Here is a 17,911-nt window from a genome sequence, read left to right as displayed (position 1 = left end):
TTGAAGAATTTGAAAAAGTTGAAGAATTTGAACATGAAAGAACAATAGCTGAATAATTAGAAGAAGAAAAAAACTGAGGGAATGGCACCAAACATCTCCTAACTCATTCTAAACACTGAATCGTTTAACAAAGCAGAAGTAGAATTTCAAACTTGAATATACTGTAGCCATATGTGGGCCTGCATTTCTAGGAGTATAAGGGGTTTCGCCCCCCATTGAAAAGCATTGGATGTTTGACACCTCATAGCTTGGAGATGCTTTATGCGACATAGGCCAAATTTCTTGTGGAGCTTTCTCTCTAAAGAAAGTACAGCCTCTGTGAAGCAGAAGTTGGTGAGACCTTCCTAGAGCTACTTCCGGTTAGCAACATGCTAACAGTTAGCCGCTAACATGGTTGTGTTCAGTATCAGTTGGTGATTGTACTCTGTCAGTTTGGTCCAAATCCTGTACTGGGAAGTGCCTCAAATAGGGGTGCCAATACTTAATGCCACCAAACGTGACCAAAGTTCATGGGTCAGATTGGCCTCCTTTAGCAACTCAAACTCACCACATCTGGGCCCAGAACTCAACATTTGACCAACATGGTGTGTAGCGCCATTTCCCACAGGTGGGTGGTGCTGTATTGGCTAATTGGGTCGTGTCTGGGCATCATGCCAGGTCCTGTTGGAAGCAAAGGCCCAATAGGAAAGCATGTGAAATCCAAAATGGGACAGAAAAGTGGCACATGGCTGAAAGTCATTTGAAAATTTTAAAATGTTAAGAGGAAGCGACTGTGCGAATTTCAGATTCCTACATTAATCACAGCCACTGCAGTGGGTGTCGGAAGTTGCCATTCTATCTCAATGGAGCTTCTCCCTCTGGCCCTAAGAGTTCCGTCGTCATGGAAACTCACTCACACACCTGCAGCGGGCCTGTCTACAAAAGTGCAGACACTTTGCTCACAATATGTTCCATTAGGTTATAATGGAGAACTTTCCCCCGCACAATGCTCCATATCTCCTGATCCGTAAATGGTAGAGACGTAATTTTTTTTCTGCGTTTATTTCTTAACGGATAGGGTAAGAAGACTTGCTATCGGTTTTGGCTGGAAATATTTTAATAAAGGCGTAAAAAATTATGATATAAAGGGGATTTTTAAGGAATTTCAAAAATCCTCTAAAAACGGTCCCGAATAAATCGCTCTAGCTGAAAAAGTATAAGAGATATCAAAATAATTCTTTCACTGTGAGTATCAGCAGGCTTTTGAGGACTATGTTGCTAATTTTCATGTTTGTACAAAAATTGGTGTAGGCACAGCGACGATGTAAAAAAGTGGATCATGTGGAAAAATGCAGCTCTAAAGCCTTTTTTAGAATTTTGCACATTCGCTACTCCCGAACAAACTGTTCCTGCGGCAAAACCGTAACAGTTATCCAAAAAATTCCTTTTTTGTGAGTGCCAGAAGGGTTGGGACATTCATGTGTGAAAGTCTCATGCCTGTACATCAAACGGTTTAGGAGTAGCGACGATGCGAAAATGTGTGATGTTTTGGATTTTCAGACATAATTTTTCAAAAGAGGAAATGAATGGGGAAAGTTTTGGGTTTGTGTCGCTCTGAGGTGATTTGCGAAGAATCTATAAATGCTACACCAATGAGGGTTACATTTCCTGAATCCAGACAAAATTTCCTACGTTTTGTTGTATAATTTATGTGGATAGGTTGAAAATTGAGCGAGTGAGAAGAAGTTGTTCAGAGAAGAAGAATTTGTTGAATTTCTAGAGTGCACTTGATAACTGCCTCCTTGACGACCATAGCAACGCATGTTATTTGCTGAATTTCTTGAAAAGCCAAAATTATTTTAAGGAGGTACTATATGAAAATGGTAAAAGATATGAAAAAGCTGAAACATACCATAATAGCTGAAAGATATGACTACATTTCAAAAGTTGAATGGCGTTTCTAGCTGAAAGTAGGCTGAAGCAGTAAGCTGTCAAAAAGCAGCTGAAATGAGCGGAATTTTAGTGAATTACATTCATTTCCTATGAGAGAAAAAAAAGCTGAAAATTTGCAGAAAAAGCTGAATATTTTAAAAAGTTGAAAAGTTAAAAGTACAAAAAGATTGATTGATTCCAGAAGAAGCTGAATAGTTTAAAAGTTGAATGGTTGAAATCGGACAAAATTCACAGTAATTAGCAGAAACCAAAAGTGTAATTCAAAGAAAGACATCAAGTTTAAAAAAAACGTACACCTTTTCTTTTAAAACTGAAACAGACAGAAAAACAGAGCAGATATGAGGTATATGAATGTACCTCATAAACTTTCAGGTAAACGTGAATCCCCCCACTGATCTTCAACACAGGAACACCACAGGGCTGTGTCCTGTATATATATATATATATATATATATATATATATATATATATATATATATATATATATATATATATATATATATATATACATAATTTAGAAGCGCTTTCACAAAAAAGTTTGAGCCCAAAGTCGCATGTGTCCGAGGGTAAAAGAAACTTTGCGCTCACGCGCAGCGCGGGTCTGTTTTGGTACAGTTTTCTAGCACTCTTGAAACTACGGAAAGCGCCGAGGGTAAAAGAAACACAGTCCGGAAAGTGCGGCGGGGGAAAAAACATTAGGGAACGGTGTGTGTGTTTTGACGCGCGATTAACGGCGACAAAAAAATTGTCGGCGTTAAAATGGGTTTACGTTAACGCCGTTAATAACGCGTTTAACTGACAGCACTAATATATATATGTATATATATATATATATATATATATATATATATATATATATATATATATATATATATATATATATATTGTCATGGTTTAAGTTTTGTCTGGCTTCTTTCTTGGTATTTTGTAGTTCACTCAGCTCTCCCTCACTCAGCTATTAGTCACACCTGTCTGGACACTAATTAGTCTTAATTCCCGTCACCTGTCAGTCTCCCTTTATAAACTCACCTCAGTTGTGTTCTCGTTGCCGGTCCATAGTGTTTACTCCCGCTCAGTCTCTGCCAGAATCCTTTGTCAGCTCAGTTTTTTGTCACAGTCAGCCAGAAGACTTACTTCAACTTTGTTTTTTTTGTTCTAGTCAGCCAATAGACTTTCCTCCAAATGTGTGAGAAAAACGTAAGCAATTCAGAGGCTATGAGGAAAAAGAATATAGAATATAGAAAAAGAATATAAATAGATAAAGCACCACAAAGGTTACAGGCTTAAATGGATAAAACTGCTAAATTAGCATAATGAATCATTATATTAACTGACAATGGTAAAGTGAGGATTAAAGCAATAGTAAAAAATTATCATGGTTATACAGGAACAGGTACAATTACATGGAGTCACCGGCAAGGTTTAATGACATTTAATATCTTTCGGCTCGGATGCGAATAAGCAAATAGTTCTCCTTTCATATTTTTTCGACGGGTAGGCAGCGAAAGGGAGACCCGTTGTGTGTCCCGATTTGACTCATCTCGTGGGATACACCCTATATTCTTGGATAGAAAATGGTGTGTCTTTGTCTTTTTCAGTCCTGGACGTGGAGACATGTTTGGATTCATGATACTTTGATTTCTACTTTTTGGATTTGGTGGATTTTTGATGTATCAGCAAATACACCGGATATCGGTAGCCATTTGGCCTTGATCAGTCTACCGGCTGCATATGACGCGCTCACTAAGGTGGTGAACGGACAGACCTGGAAGATGGAGGAGCAGAGCCGAAAAGCTGGCTGTGCTGGAACACAGACTGGTTTCGGTGGTTGAACTCAAAGGGGTGATGGGATAAAATCTGGAAGTGAAGCGTAAAAGCCCAACAATTTGGAAAATTGGTTTTCACCATTTGGAACCAGCAAAAGACTTGAAAGCTGACAGGAAAGTAGTGCAGCTTGCACTCATAACAAATAACATATTTGGACTATGCCTTCCCTATCAATGAATCACTCCCGGATTTTTATGGCGTAGAGTGCTCAGAACTCTCCCCCGCTCCCTCCTCCCCCGCTGACATCTGCGGATGCTTTCTGAACTGTTGGCCGGTTGATAACATCAAGGACAATGGCCTCTGGAGAGTGTTCATGGAAATATAAACACTTTTACCCAAACAGACACACATAACTGATGCTCACAACAACATATGAACTTACACGCGACTAGTCTCCAATGTTAACCTCTGCTTACACGTGTCTCGTCATATTTGGGCTTCTTGTGCCAGAGGTTTTTTATAAACTAAATTAGAGATCACAGGAAAAACTAATTTACTCTCTTATCATACAAACTCTGGATTCCTGGACAGAAAAGGTCACTATGTAGAAAAGTAGTGGGTAGAAAGTTAAATTAGTTATGGGATGATGAAATTGAATCCCACTGTTACATTTTGTCTTTTTAATCAAATGCATGAAATTTATGTTATCCATTTGTTTATAATGAAATGAAGTAATGCAAAGTTAAAACACATATTTTCTCTCTGTAGGAGTGAATTAGTTATTTGGAGAAAGAATACAATGCAAAATAGATGTATATAATAAAAATATTTACTATTTTATAGCCATACCACTTTAAAGAGGAAACGACTTTTCTTAAAATCAGAAATTCACAATCATGTATGTTCAAACATCCTCATGTTCCCCTGTATCAACTGTACTGAGACCCTCCCAAGTCCACAAAATTGTCAACATGAATCAACAATGTATCAACATTTGAATTTTAGCATTATTTATGCATCCCTTTAAACAAACTCTTTACTTTTAACCACTTATATACTTTCCCAGTGATGTTAGTTTACAGTAGGTCCTGCTTTGCGTCCTGTTTTCATCTCAAAAACATGTCAGCATTCTTATTTTTCTGGTAGCCAAGAGATTACGATGGGACCTGTCCTTAAATAAACCTTCTTAATCATACTTCCTGCTTGTCTGGCGTGATACTGGGTCCATCTGTCCCGTTCTTGACAATAAAAGCATTTTAATTTTCCCTTACCTCAAGTAAAGTTGGACAAGCAGGTCTAGTTGCAAAGATGTTAAGTGACATTATAATGACAAATTACATTATTGCTTATGGTAATTTCAATTTTTCATAACAATCATAACAATCTAATTTTCATCTCTGTATAATGTGACAGACATTTTAATATCTAAACTTTATATTAAAAGTGTTACAATCTCTCTGTCTACTGAAGTGTTCAAAGTTCCTTTCTCTGGAACCAAGGGGACTGAAGTTTTTCAGGAGGTCAGCTCCTTAAAAACAGCCCCACACCTGTGAGGGAGCCCGCCCCGGTGTAGGATGGGCTCCCTTGCCCTCTGAATCTTCTTAGTTTCCCCATGGGCACAGCAAGTCATAAATGGAGTCTTCTCCCTTTTAAAATTGGAGAAATATGATCCCTCTTGTTGATTTTCATCAGAAAAATGAACGCTGCAGCATTTTGGATCAGCTGAAGACTTTGAACCGCATTTTGTGGACTTCTTGATAGTAAAGAATTACAGTAGTTCAGCCTTGAAGTAACCATCTGGTACGCTGGTGCCACCGTTAAGGACAAGGGCAGACTGCAGCGTGTCATCAGGTCTGCAGAGAAGGTGATTGGCTGCAATCTTCCATCTCTCCAGGACCTGTATGCCTCCAGGACTCTGAGGTATGTGAGGAAGATTGTGGCTGATCCCTTCATCCCAGTCACAGACTATTTCAGTCACTTCCCTCTGGCAGGAGGCAGAGGGAAGGGAGAGATTTTTTTTGTCTGCACCATCAACACCAAGTCAAATTCCTTGTAAATGCAGACCTACTTGGCAATAAACTTGTTCCTGGTTCGGGTTCTGATTCTGAGTCTGATAATTGCTGTTTTTAGGGCTGCACCTGTGTTTAGGAGACTTGGTGTTCCCTTTGCATGTGTTTGCTTCTTTTCTCTTTTGGGTTGGTTTGAGTTACTTTAAATGGACCTGTTTGAAAACTTAGTAATTTAATTTACACTTAGCATTCTTAAGATTGTCAGACCTTTCTTTTGCTTTAAATTGGGTTATATTGTTTCGTGTTTGTAAAACCATCTTTTTACAATAAATCACCTTTTCATTCCACTAGTTTCTCTGGACACAAATTTTATGTTGCTGTCCCTGAACCCCTACACCTTGAGGGCGTAACATAAGGCCATGAACTAAATTCAGCAGACGAATGTAATCCTCTTTCAATACTTCTCCTACAAGGCTTCAGCTTGTAGGAAGAGTTTTTCCAGGGTCCGGCGTTCTTTTAAGATCCTTGGTCTGATACATTAGACACCAGGTCACAGTTCAAAGGGCTATAAATCAACACCTCTGTGTTTTTCTCTTTACAGAAATGTTTAATACCACTTACAGATCCATTGCATAATATCAGGGTCCTTGTCCCCGTGGTGTGTTATGATCGTTGACATGATCCTCCTGGGTCTCATGTTGGAGCGGAACGAATCTGTTTAGTAACGGAATTCCAACATTTCTAGCAGGTTTACTCTTAACATTTTTTGTGAGAACAGACCATTGTTGTTTCACTTTTCTTGGGACACTTCTCTGTTTGTGGGGCGTTCGTTGATCCTTTGGTCTTGCACCCAGAGTGGTCCAGGGATTCTCATTTTCCTCAGGCAACTGTTTGTTCACTGAGTCGCTGGGCTGGTGGTCACCGTTCGGAATCACAGGCAGGGTTGTTTCATTTCCATACGTGGCGTTTACATCGTAATTCACTTCGAGTCGGTGGATTTTCAGATCCATAACAGTTATTTTCTGTAGAAGCATGTCAAAGTCCTCTGTGGCGAAGGTAGGCATCTTTTGAATCGAGTGGTTCTTCTCCACATCCACTGCTTGTTGAATTCTTTCAATAGGAGCATTTTTCCTGAGAACTGACTCCTCTTGGGTGTAAAGAGGCATCTTTAGCTGAAAACTAAAATAGTCCACAGGGGGGAATCAAAATCAAAGAAAAATAAATAAAATAATATAACTAAATCCAACTTTCTGTAGTTTTGGGAGAGATGAAAATTAGATGAGTGATCAGAGATGTTTTTGAATGATGAAGGTTGGTGGTTGTCAATGTCCCGTTTCTGTTACACCCACAAAAACACAACCCTCAAGGAAAACATTCTAATTACAAAACTGATAAGGTCCAATGTGCTGAAGTCACTTATGCTGCCCTTTGCTTTGTTTATTCTTTCTAGAAGAAAAGATGCATAAATACATAAATGTGCATAGATGTTAACATAAGACTCTGCAGATTTGATCATTTTCATTTGATTAGGAGGAGTTAAATTATGAATTGATTCAACATTTTCTATCAAAACAAAATAACAAAACCTCATTTTGACAACAATAATAAACCATGAAATACAGTCAAAAATCCAATATTTATTAAATGTTTGAATTTGTGTCTAGAATGCCTAATTCTGTGCTGAAAATGGACCATCGTCTGATAAGAGAAACATTGTTGAAACCAAGCGCTCCAGAAACATGAGAGGGTTCAACGCTTTTCTGCTTTTATTCGTCAAAATCCTGTACTTTTCCAAACTCAAATATCCAGAGTTCTCTGAACATTTTAGCATTTTATGGAGATATTTTGACAGTAGTAAGGTATAAGGTGAGAAACCACCACAGTCACCATTCATGCCCTTTGCATGATTTGTTTTTGCCATAAAATGCATTTCTACAGCAAGAACAGGAGGAAAGGATTTGGTGCCCAAGCAAAGTCAAAGGACTCAGTTATGTGTGGTGAAAATCATCCCATCCCACCCGTCATCCATTGTTTATTCTTAAACTCCAAATGACGATCTCAAATCTCTTTCATTTACACAGTGCACAGGATCTCACACAAAACAGGAGTTATGGTTATAAAATATCTAGATTTCAGTCAGGGAGAACATATGGTTTCAATGAAGCGTTGGGACTGCACTACCAATGCCCCAGTGAGCACGGCTCGGTCCTCCGACTCATTCCTATTAGATTACATCAGCAGCCTTATCATGACCGAGTACTCCACTCACACCAAGCAAAAGCCTCTTTCAAAAACACTGAATAAAAGTCAGCTTGCCTCCTATTTAAACCTATTCACTGTTTTTAGAAATGACACCATTTGACGTAAACGAGGCTTTCAAATGGTAAACAATTACTTTTAGAGGAGTTTAAAAAAATGAACTAAAACAAATTCTGTGCATGTAGATATAGCTCGTGTCTCATACTCAGTTATTCCTCCGCCTCCTTTTGCAATAACGGTCGGCATAATAAATGTAGAGTTTTTGTAGCTTTGGAGGCGAGGTTGTGAGTATTGGAGACCCGGCTCCATGCTGTTAAAAACACAGCAGATAGTGGCCCTTAGCTACTATCTGCTTAGCCTTAGCTAAGGCTAAGCAGATCTGGGATGGTCTAAAAAAACATGCAAAAAAACACCAAAAACAAAAAACTTATGAGCTGTCTGTTTGAAATCACCTTTGGACTACAGCAAAAAAAAAAGTTATTTAAACTTGAGGGAGATCTTGGAAACTCCTCCCAGAAAGGCCTGGACTTTAACTTCTAAAATGTTTAATATTTATATAAAAATGACTAAAACTTGTTTGTCCAAAGTTTGCTTTAAAATTGTGCATTTGGGATACAGTTAATGCTTCTGATGATGATGCTGACGAAGTGTGAGGAAGACCTGTTTTCTCACTAACAAGAAGAGGAGGGAGAAAAAATAAACTGCAGAAAAAAAAGGGGTGGACTTTCTTCTGGATCTCCTGCCAGAAATGAAAAGCTGTCACAGAGTGAGAGGAACCATGGAGGAAAGAACACCACAGAACCTGCTGCTCTGTAAGTCCAGAACATCTGGGTTTTCCTTAAAGATCAGAGTTTTACTGTCTGTTCTGCTGAGGAATGATGACGGAGCAGAATGGAGGAGAAACTAGTTAGACTGCATGAACTAAAGCTTTGACATGTGCAGGATTAAAGATAATCTGAACATGTGAACTAAAGACATGAAGCCAGCTTAGAAAGAACTACAGAGCTAGAACTGGAACATCAAGGTGTCCCAGAGATCGGTTTTCTATCAGAACTGTGAACTTTGATTGAAACCAGTCTAAATGTGTGTCATCTGCAGGTCTGAGTTTCCTCCTGTGCTGCACAATAAACCAAGGTTAGTAACATTTTCACCTCTCAATGCTTTTAATGATCTCATAGAGGCGGAATTAAAGTTCTTCAGGATTTCCTCAGAGAAAGATTAGAAAACACAAAAAATACATGAGATGTTAGATGGGAATTTACAATTTTCCATTTTGGTAACACTTTACTTGAGGGGTATGGAAGACCAATCCTGCCATCATTAAAAATACAGACAGAAATAAAAGAAGGACTTTATAATGTAAAATTGATTGAAAAAGTAAAATTTGTGTGCCATTAAATCTGAAAACATAATAAAAAGAAGATATTTCTTCAACAATTGATTAATTATTCATCTAAACATATATATTTTAACCTTTTTTCCCTTCTCCTCTTTTTCCACTTCCTCTATTTCTATTTTGTATTTTTTTTTTACTTTTTCCACTTGGTCCTTCTAACTGCAGCCGTTAATGTTAAAACACTGCTATTATTAGCTACTTTTTCAGGGAATTTTATATTATTAACTCCTTCATTTGTTTCTGTAATAATTTTTAATTATAGCAGGATTGGTCCTCCAGAGATATTAAAAAAACTGAGTTATTTATTAAGCATTAAATAACTTAAATAACATTAAAACATGCACAACAGGCACAACAGGTCTAATAATAAACTTGTATAAAGTTTATTTAGATGTGTATCTTAACATTACACTTTGATGTAATGACTTTGACAACAGTCATTAACATTTATAAAGACTTCTTCATGTACAGAAAATGTGCTATGTCATGTTTATGACAGTGTAATGTCAATCTTACGCACAGCCCTTTAGGAAAAATGTTACTTAGTTGTTTTTTTTACTATTCTTTATTGCCTTTTTGCATGTGGTTGATCATTAATGCTAACATTAATGATGCACACTGTTTTTCTCCTGCATTGTAATATTCTGATCAATGCTGCACTTTATATTGTAATGTTGCCTTATTCCACCTGCAATCCCATTACACTGTCATAAGCTGTATGCAACGAAATTTCATTCTGTATGCACTCTGTACATACAAAATAACAATAAAGTTGTCTAAAAACATGTTTGTTTTCTGACTTTAATATCAGGCATCCCAGCTGCTCCGACTGTGAGTCCCAACAGATCTCAGTTCTTTGAAGGAGAGTCTGTGTCTCTGTTTTGTGAAGACAGCAGGTGTGTTGGATGGATTATGAGGTGGAACATAACCAGAGAAACCAGGACTCAGTGTGGAGATGGATGGGGGAAACCAGCTGGTTCTACCTGTACCATCAGCAGCCTCTACATAGAGGACAGTGGAGTTTACTGGTGTGAGTGGAGAGAGGGAGCAGCCAGCAGCAGCAGCATCCAGCTCACTGTCACTGGTAAGATCAGACTGTGGAGTTAGTGTTGATGAAGCTGTGTGGAAATGGATGAAATGCTGTAGTTTGTCTCTGTGTTGAGGTGGATCAGTGATCCTGCAGAGTCCTGTCCTCCCTGTGATGGAGGGAGATGACGTCACTCTGAGCTGTCACACAAAGACCGCTCCCTCCAACCTCCCAGCTGCTTTCTATAAAGATGGCTCCCTCATCAGGACTGAGCCTGCAGGTCACATGACCCTCCACCATGTGACCAGCTCTGATGAAGGCCTCTACAGGTGTAGCATCAGCGCTCATGGAGAGTCTCCATCCAGCATGATCTATGTCTCAGGTCAGGAAGACTGAGCTTCATTTATTTGTTTCGTTACTTAAAATTCAAAGTTTTGTGATTGGTTAATTGAACAATAGCTTTACAATATGTCTATTCCAGGAAAACCCTCCACCCCTGCCCCTCTCCCCGCTGCTGACTCCTCCTCATCGTTTCATGTCGTCTTGTTGCCTCTTGCATCATCATGTGTTGTATTTTTACTGGCGTGACTGTTTCTGTTAAAAAGCGACATCAAAACAAGTCAAACAGTAAGACACACAAGTCTTGATTCACTATTGCGCCTTAATTACAATTATTGTGTTTTGATCAAATTTGTTTAAATAAAAAAAGAAAATCAGGCATTTCAACCATCGCTCCAAACAGTTTCCACATTAAGACACTGATGTTAGACGAGAAGTCCTGCCTCTCAGTCTCCACTCCAATGCATCCCAAACATGTTCTGTTGAGCTATGTTCAGGACCCTGTTTTTAGGACTGTCAAGGTAATCCAAACCAGATTCTCTTCTCCATATCTTTATGGATCTTGATTTATGCTCTGGTGCTTAGCCATGTTGGAAGAAGAAGGGCCGTCTCCAAACTGTGCCCACAAAGTTGGGAGCATGAAGTTGTTCAAAATCTCTTGGTCTGCTGAGTTCCTCTCAGGACTTCAGCTCCTAAAAAACAACCCCACACCTGTGGGGAGCCCACCCTGGTGTGGGATGGGAGCTGTTATTATTAAAAGCTGGCCTGTTGCTGCATATCTCTGAAGGCCCATCTTACCCCAGTTCCAGATTTGGCAGTAAATGAGGAATACGTTGATCAGAGGTAAAACATTGCAATATGCATATTTAATTTATTAGAAATTAAATATGGAGACAGGGTATTACATTACCATTATAAATCCATCACTGCCATTGGCGATGCAAAATTCTGTCTAACTTTCACAACTCTGAACACATCTTTTTAAGGTTGAGACCCTCCCATGTTTTTTAGGAGGAGGGGGAATCTGTTTCGAACAAAAGAACTCTCTTTCTGACCCACCCCCTCCGGCAATAAACCTTCATGTGTTATCCTAGCCAGCAACGGGGGGGAGACATACCTTAAGCTTGGGATATTTTTCTTAACAGAGCCCATCTCTGATGTCCTCCAGTAGCCTAAGCCTATAGCAGCATAACTATAGAGATAGCTCAGAGTAACATGAGCCACTCTAACTATAAGCTTTGTCAAAAAGGAAAGTTTTAAGATTAGTCTTAAAAGTAGACAGGGTGTCTGCCTCACAGACCAAAACTGGGAGTTGGTTCCACAGGAGAGGAGCCTGATAGCTAAAGGATCTGCCTCCCATTCTACTTTTAGAGACTCTAGGAACCACCAGCAGACCTGCAGTCTGAGAGCGAAGTGCTCTGTTAGGAACATACGGGGTAATCAGAGCTCTGATATATGATGGAGCTTGATTATTAAGGGCTTTATACTTAGGGCTGGACGATATAGAAAAAAAGCTAATCGATAAAAAAATGCATATTGATCGATATCGATAATTATTGAAAATATTTAAAACCATATTTTATGTACAGCTCTGCCTGGACATTTTATGATACCGCTAAATGATTTAATTTTAATAAAGAACACAAACACAGAATTCCAATTAAGTCTTTATTTAACCAACGTTTTTAACCATAACAGAATATTTTTTAAAGAAAAATAACTTAAGAGACCTGAGTTATGTTATTAAATAATGGCAAAGAATAAACTAAAGTGACCAGTAAAATGACCAAAATAAATATACCAAATAAATAAATAAAATAGCCTATTTAGGTGGGAATAGTACACTAGTTACTTCTCAGGTTTCATAATTGAGAGGCTGATGCAGGGCTGAGGTCTGAGGTTGTGGCGTGTAAGGACGCAGATTGCAGCTCATTTTGCACTGATTCCCAGCACTAATTGCACAATTTAGGAAACGCTGTTAGAGAAAAAGTTGCGTCCCGGAACTTTATATCGCGGATCAAGGGTGGCGAGTAATTGTTTGAAGTCAGGTTTTTCAGCTGCAGACGTATCAATCACTATGAAGCATGTTACTGCATGCCTGATGTCCTTATGCCGCTTGGACGCTTTTTCATTTTATCACAAAGAAGGGAGCCCAGTTTAGCTGCTGTACCTGCTTTGTTTTGGAAGAACTTCCAGAAGATTCCCACGAAGACGCGCAGCAGCGCGGGGCTAAAACGGCTCGCGCTGCTGCGTGTGTGAGCGGCTTACGTGATGAAACAAGTTTGTTGCGTTACCAGACTTTGTTTTTACCGGTTTCTTGCAAGTTTTACAAATCACTGGTTTATTTCTGTCAGGCTGGCGAACTAGTAAAACCCCGTTTTGGGACAGTTTCCTCCGCCGCTCCTTGCTGCGACATATTCACCTGCTCTGTGTTGTGGTTTGAGAGGGCGGGGCTTAGTGACAGCGTGCCTAGGTCCGCGATTACGATTGGTCGAGAGGAAGTAGTGACTGTAGCATCAACTAATATGATAGGCTGAAAGGAAGGAAGGAAAACTGTTTTTTATCGAACTTTTATCGGCCCGTTTTTTCCTATCGCGCCACACGTCTATCGATCGATATATATATTGTTATTGAATTATCGTCCAGCCCTACTTTATACGTTACAAGAAGAATTTTAAATTCTATTCTTGATTTAACAGGAAGCCAGTGAAGGGAAGCTAAAGTTGGAGAAAAATTATCCCTCTTGTTGATTTTGATCAGAACTCTCGCTGCAGCATTTTGTCATGATCACAGCTTTTGCTGGGATTATTTCCTGTTGCTTTTGCTCTTGTCACGGCATTCTGGATGGTTCTAGCTCTTTCCCCTGATTACTGCCCCATGTGTTTGGCACTATTCAAGCCTGCCTCCTTCAGATTCTGGAAAACCACCGTGTGAGTAGACCTTCCAGCATTCCTGGCCTAGACTATGTTTTGACTTCTGATTGTTGTGGATTCCTGCCTGTGTCTTTGCCCTTTTTGGATTCTCCCGTTTCTCAGTTTCTGGACATTGACCCTTCCCTGCTCCTCGATTCTGCCTCTCAGCCCACCCAGTATGTACTTCTGCTCGTTGGATATCGGTGTTTTGGATTTGGAATAGGACCTTGGACTCTGCGTACTGGATTTTCCCTTTTGTGCCTCTGCCTTCCCCCAACCATCTGTGTAGGACCTTGGACTGACTCAGTATTCTCCGACATTACACTCCCCTTTCAGGAGAGAGATTTCCTCATTGGATTCAACCCTGGTTACGGATTCAATAAAGGTTAGTGGCTACAAGGGGAGTGGTGGCCTAGTGGTTAGAGCAGTGCTCTTGCACTCAGAGAAGGATGCAAGTACCCGGTTCGATCCCCAGTGCCGGCACTCTGGGTCCCTGAGCAAGACCCTCAACCCCAGATTGCTCCCTGGGCGCCACATATGCCAGCCCACTGCTCCCCAAGGGTGATGGTTTAAATGCGGAGAACAAATTTTGTTGTAATGTATGTTTCAATGACAATAAAGATGATATTACTATTATTATTACTCTGGAGCTGTTACAGTCTCCCTGTGGAAGCTTTCAGCCACTCTCTCCTCTGCAGAGCTGCCAGTACCGTTCCCTGAAGCTTCCCAGTTCGGCTATACTTTCCTTTTTGATAAACTTATTAAAACCTTTACCTGATGTTTTGTGAAAAGGTGGGTAAAAACCTTAATATTCATTACACATTTTGGATCAGCTGGAGACTTTGAACTGCATTTTGTGGACTTCCTGATAGTAAAGAATTACAATAGTCCAGCCTTGAAGTAACAAATGCATGGACCAGTTTTTCAGCATCACTCCTGGACAGAATGTTTCTAATTTTGGCGATATTCCTGAGGTGAAAAAAGGAAACTCTGGAAACCTGTTTAATATGGGATTTAAATGACATGTCTTGGTCAAAAATAACACCAAGATTTTTTACTTTATTACCAGAGGCCAAGTTAATGCCATCCAGATTAAGTTATTGATTAAGAAGTTTAATTTTTTGAGGACTCTGGCCCAAAGATTACAACTTCTGTCTTGTCAGAATTTAAATGCAGGAAATTTAAAGTCAGTTTTGTCTTCTTTATATCATCTGGAAAACGTGTTTTTCAATCTTTTAGTTTCAGTTCTGCTTCAGTCAGATTGTTTGCTATGTGAAAACCCTTGAATGTGTAATAATTTACCTCTTTTTTCCAAAATAAAAGCATCAAATATTCAATGTTTTCAGTTGTCCCTCTGTCAGATTGAAGTGTGCTTTTACCTGGTGGTTTGACTGTGTATTACTACAGCACAAAAAGCCTAAAACCCTCAGCAGTTCAAAGCAACAAGAAATTACATTTTAGATCAATATTTTACTGTTAAATTAAATTGAGAGATAAATAACAGATACATTTTTGGAAATGCAATAAAAACATCTACTTGGGCTTATCTAGTTAAAACATTCTTGCTTCAGTTTATGGTTTTTTTTCAGGTTCATTATTTTCTCTTCCTGATCCCAAAAATGTTGAACTGATGCCAATGTTAACATTTTATCAACGTGCAGAAACACCCGAAACTCAGTTTCAGTCTTACAGCTCCTACAGTAAATAACAAGCCAGAGACCCAGGAGAGAAGGTGGAGAGATGTTTCTGGGTGGATTTCAGTCATCTGGAGCAACATTGAGTGTAGAGTTTCAACAGCCTGTCACTAGAGAGGAGGCATTTTTACATGATAAAAACAACAGTTTCAAGGTGAACTCCTTTCAAGGAGAAACATGACCCAACCTGTACAACACAGACACTTTGACCTCTGAACCCCCTGCAGAGTCCTTTACCTCCAGCTGGTGACACCTTAGAACCAAACACACACCCGAGGGTCTGTTGGAGAAATGACTCCAGTAACTTTAACTAAATAGTGATACAGGGCAAAAGTGAACAAACAAGATAATCCCTCAACTATATTGGAAGCCCATAAGACACTTTACAAAGAAAGGAAAACACTGCAGAAAAAAAAGAAAAACCATAATGTTTAATTTACATTCTCATTGCTCTTCTCAGCACAGTTACAAAATCTGCAGTACTAATAAAACAAACAAGTAAATGGCTTTAGTACCCGAGATTTGGTTAGAAGATAAGATTCCTTATTAGTAGATGTAAAATTTATTATACATTTAATAAATCTACTTAAATTAAAGACTGGATTTTTTTGTATGTTTTGTAGCGCAAGTTTATCTTCCAGAAATACAAACTGAAATTGTTTCAATGCTTTGTGATTTTTATTTTTTTTTACTTAAGGATAATTGCTTTAAATAAATATGGAGGATCCTTAATTTTCCAGCAAGGCTTATTCAGACAACTCATTTCTTTCTTTATTCCCTCTCATGTGTCCTTTTTATGTGACGTTAACAATCGTTACTTTATCATTATATCGGATTAAATCATTATGCACAGCAGCCGTAGAAATCCGGGCAGCATTTATCAGTGTACAAAAATAAAATAAGGGCTTCTTGTGCGGGTGGCATAAAATACTGAGATGTTGTCTTACTTTAAGAAAAAATACATTTCAAATGTTTGTCATAACATTTCTCTTCCAGTTAAAGTCAACAAAATAACTTTAGCTGCAGTAAGGGCAAGATCTTATGTAATATGTATCTGATCATTTCTATGCTGATGACATTCAGCTCTATTGTTCTTTTAAGCGTAATGAATATTTTATAAACTGTGTTAATAATATTAAACAGTTCCTCTGTTACAACTACTTGCACATAATCGCTGATATGATGGAAACACTCATCATTGCTCCTGAGAACCAAATAATAAAAATTAAGAAATGTCTGGGTGTGTTGGCCTCCTCTGTCAAACCAAGCCTCAGAAACCTTGGCATAATTTTTAATTCTGCTGTGTCACTAGAGTGTCCTTCATTCTTCTTTGAGCTAAGAAATATCTCTAAGCTATAAGCACTTTTCTGTTTTTATTTGTCAAAATCCTGTACTTTTCCAAACTGAGATGTCCAGAGTTCTGGAGAATCACCACATTCACCGTTCATCTCTTTTCTCTGCCTTATGCATGATTTCTTTTTGGCATAAAATGCATTTCTACTCCAAGAACAGGAGGAGATGAAAATTTTATGTGGTGAAAATCATCCCATCCCACCCGTCATCCATTGTTTATCGTTGTTTATATATATATATATATATATATATATATATATATATATATATATATATATATATATATATATATATACTTATATGTATACATATATATATACGTCTACATACATACGTACCTACGCGTATATATGTGCATATACATTGTATACATTTGTACATACATACATACATGTGTGCTGACTTATGTTCAGGTGGTGATAGCAGCAGAAGTCACTACATCAGGATTATTGCACGGGTTGTAGTACAGTGTATTAGATAGATTATCGCACATTAGTTATTACAGTTGTGGTTACAGTTACAGTGCAGCATTGTATAATCTGATAGCAGCAGGGATGATTGACCTGCGGTAGCGCTCCGTTTTACAGACTTAAATCTCTTTCATTTACTCAGTGCACAGGATCTCACACAAAATAGGAGTTATGGTTATAAAATATCCAGATTTTGGACAGAGAGACAGATGGCTTGAATGAAGCGTTGAGACGGCACTACCAACTCCCCAGTGTGCACAGTTCAGTCCTCCAACTCATTCCTAAGAAATTACTTCAGCAGCCTTATCATGACCGAGTACTCCACTCACACCAAGAAAAGCCTCTTTCAGAGAGACTAAATAAAAGTCAGCTTGGCTCCCATTTAAACCTTGCTGCTTTTTAGAAATGACACCATTTGAGGAAAAAGAGGCTTTCAAATGGTAAATAATTCCTCTTAGAGAAGGAGTTTAAAAAAAAACCAACTAAAACAAATTCTGTGCATGTAGACATAGCTCGTGTCTCATATTCAGTTATTCCTCCGCCTCCTTTAGTGATAACGGTCGGCATAATAAATGTAGAGTTTTTGTAGCTTTGGAGGCGAGGGTGTGAGTATTGGAGACCCAGCTCCATGCTGTTAAAAAAAACAGCAGATAGTGGCCCCTTAGCTAGTGTGGAGCCACAGAGATTAGCCTCATGTAGCGGCCCCCCCATCAGCACCCGAGGAGTCGGGTAACCAGTCCAGCTGGGTGACGG

The 17,911-nt window shown here is 38.8% G+C and overlaps 1 protein-coding gene and 1 long non-coding RNA gene across 2 annotated transcripts in view; both read left to right on the top strand.

Moving 5' to 3' along the window:
- LOC110367212 (Fc receptor-like protein 5) overlaps positions 1 to 17,911 on the top strand; it is a 57,243-nt gene that overhangs the window by 6,941 nt on the left and 32,391 nt on the right. The gene's annotated exons all lie outside the window — the stretch shown is intronic.
- On the top strand, positions 6,918 to 10,584 carry LOC110367213. The gene is made up of 4 exons (XR_004930250.1): positions 6,918 to 8,779; positions 9,066 to 9,101; positions 10,175 to 10,447; positions 10,527 to 10,584. It is a non-coding gene; the product is annotated as an uncharacterized LOC110367213 (long non-coding RNA).

This window comes from Fundulus heteroclitus, unplaced genomic scaffold (genome assembly GCF_011125445.2).
Source record: "Fundulus heteroclitus isolate FHET01 unplaced genomic scaffold, MU-UCD_Fhet_4.1 scaffold_71, whole genome shotgun sequence".
NCBI lineage: Eukaryota > Metazoa > Chordata > Actinopteri > Cyprinodontiformes > Fundulidae > Fundulus > Fundulus heteroclitus.
Note: the sequence above shows the minus strand (reverse complement) of the source record. Positions and strands in the feature narration are given on the sequence as shown.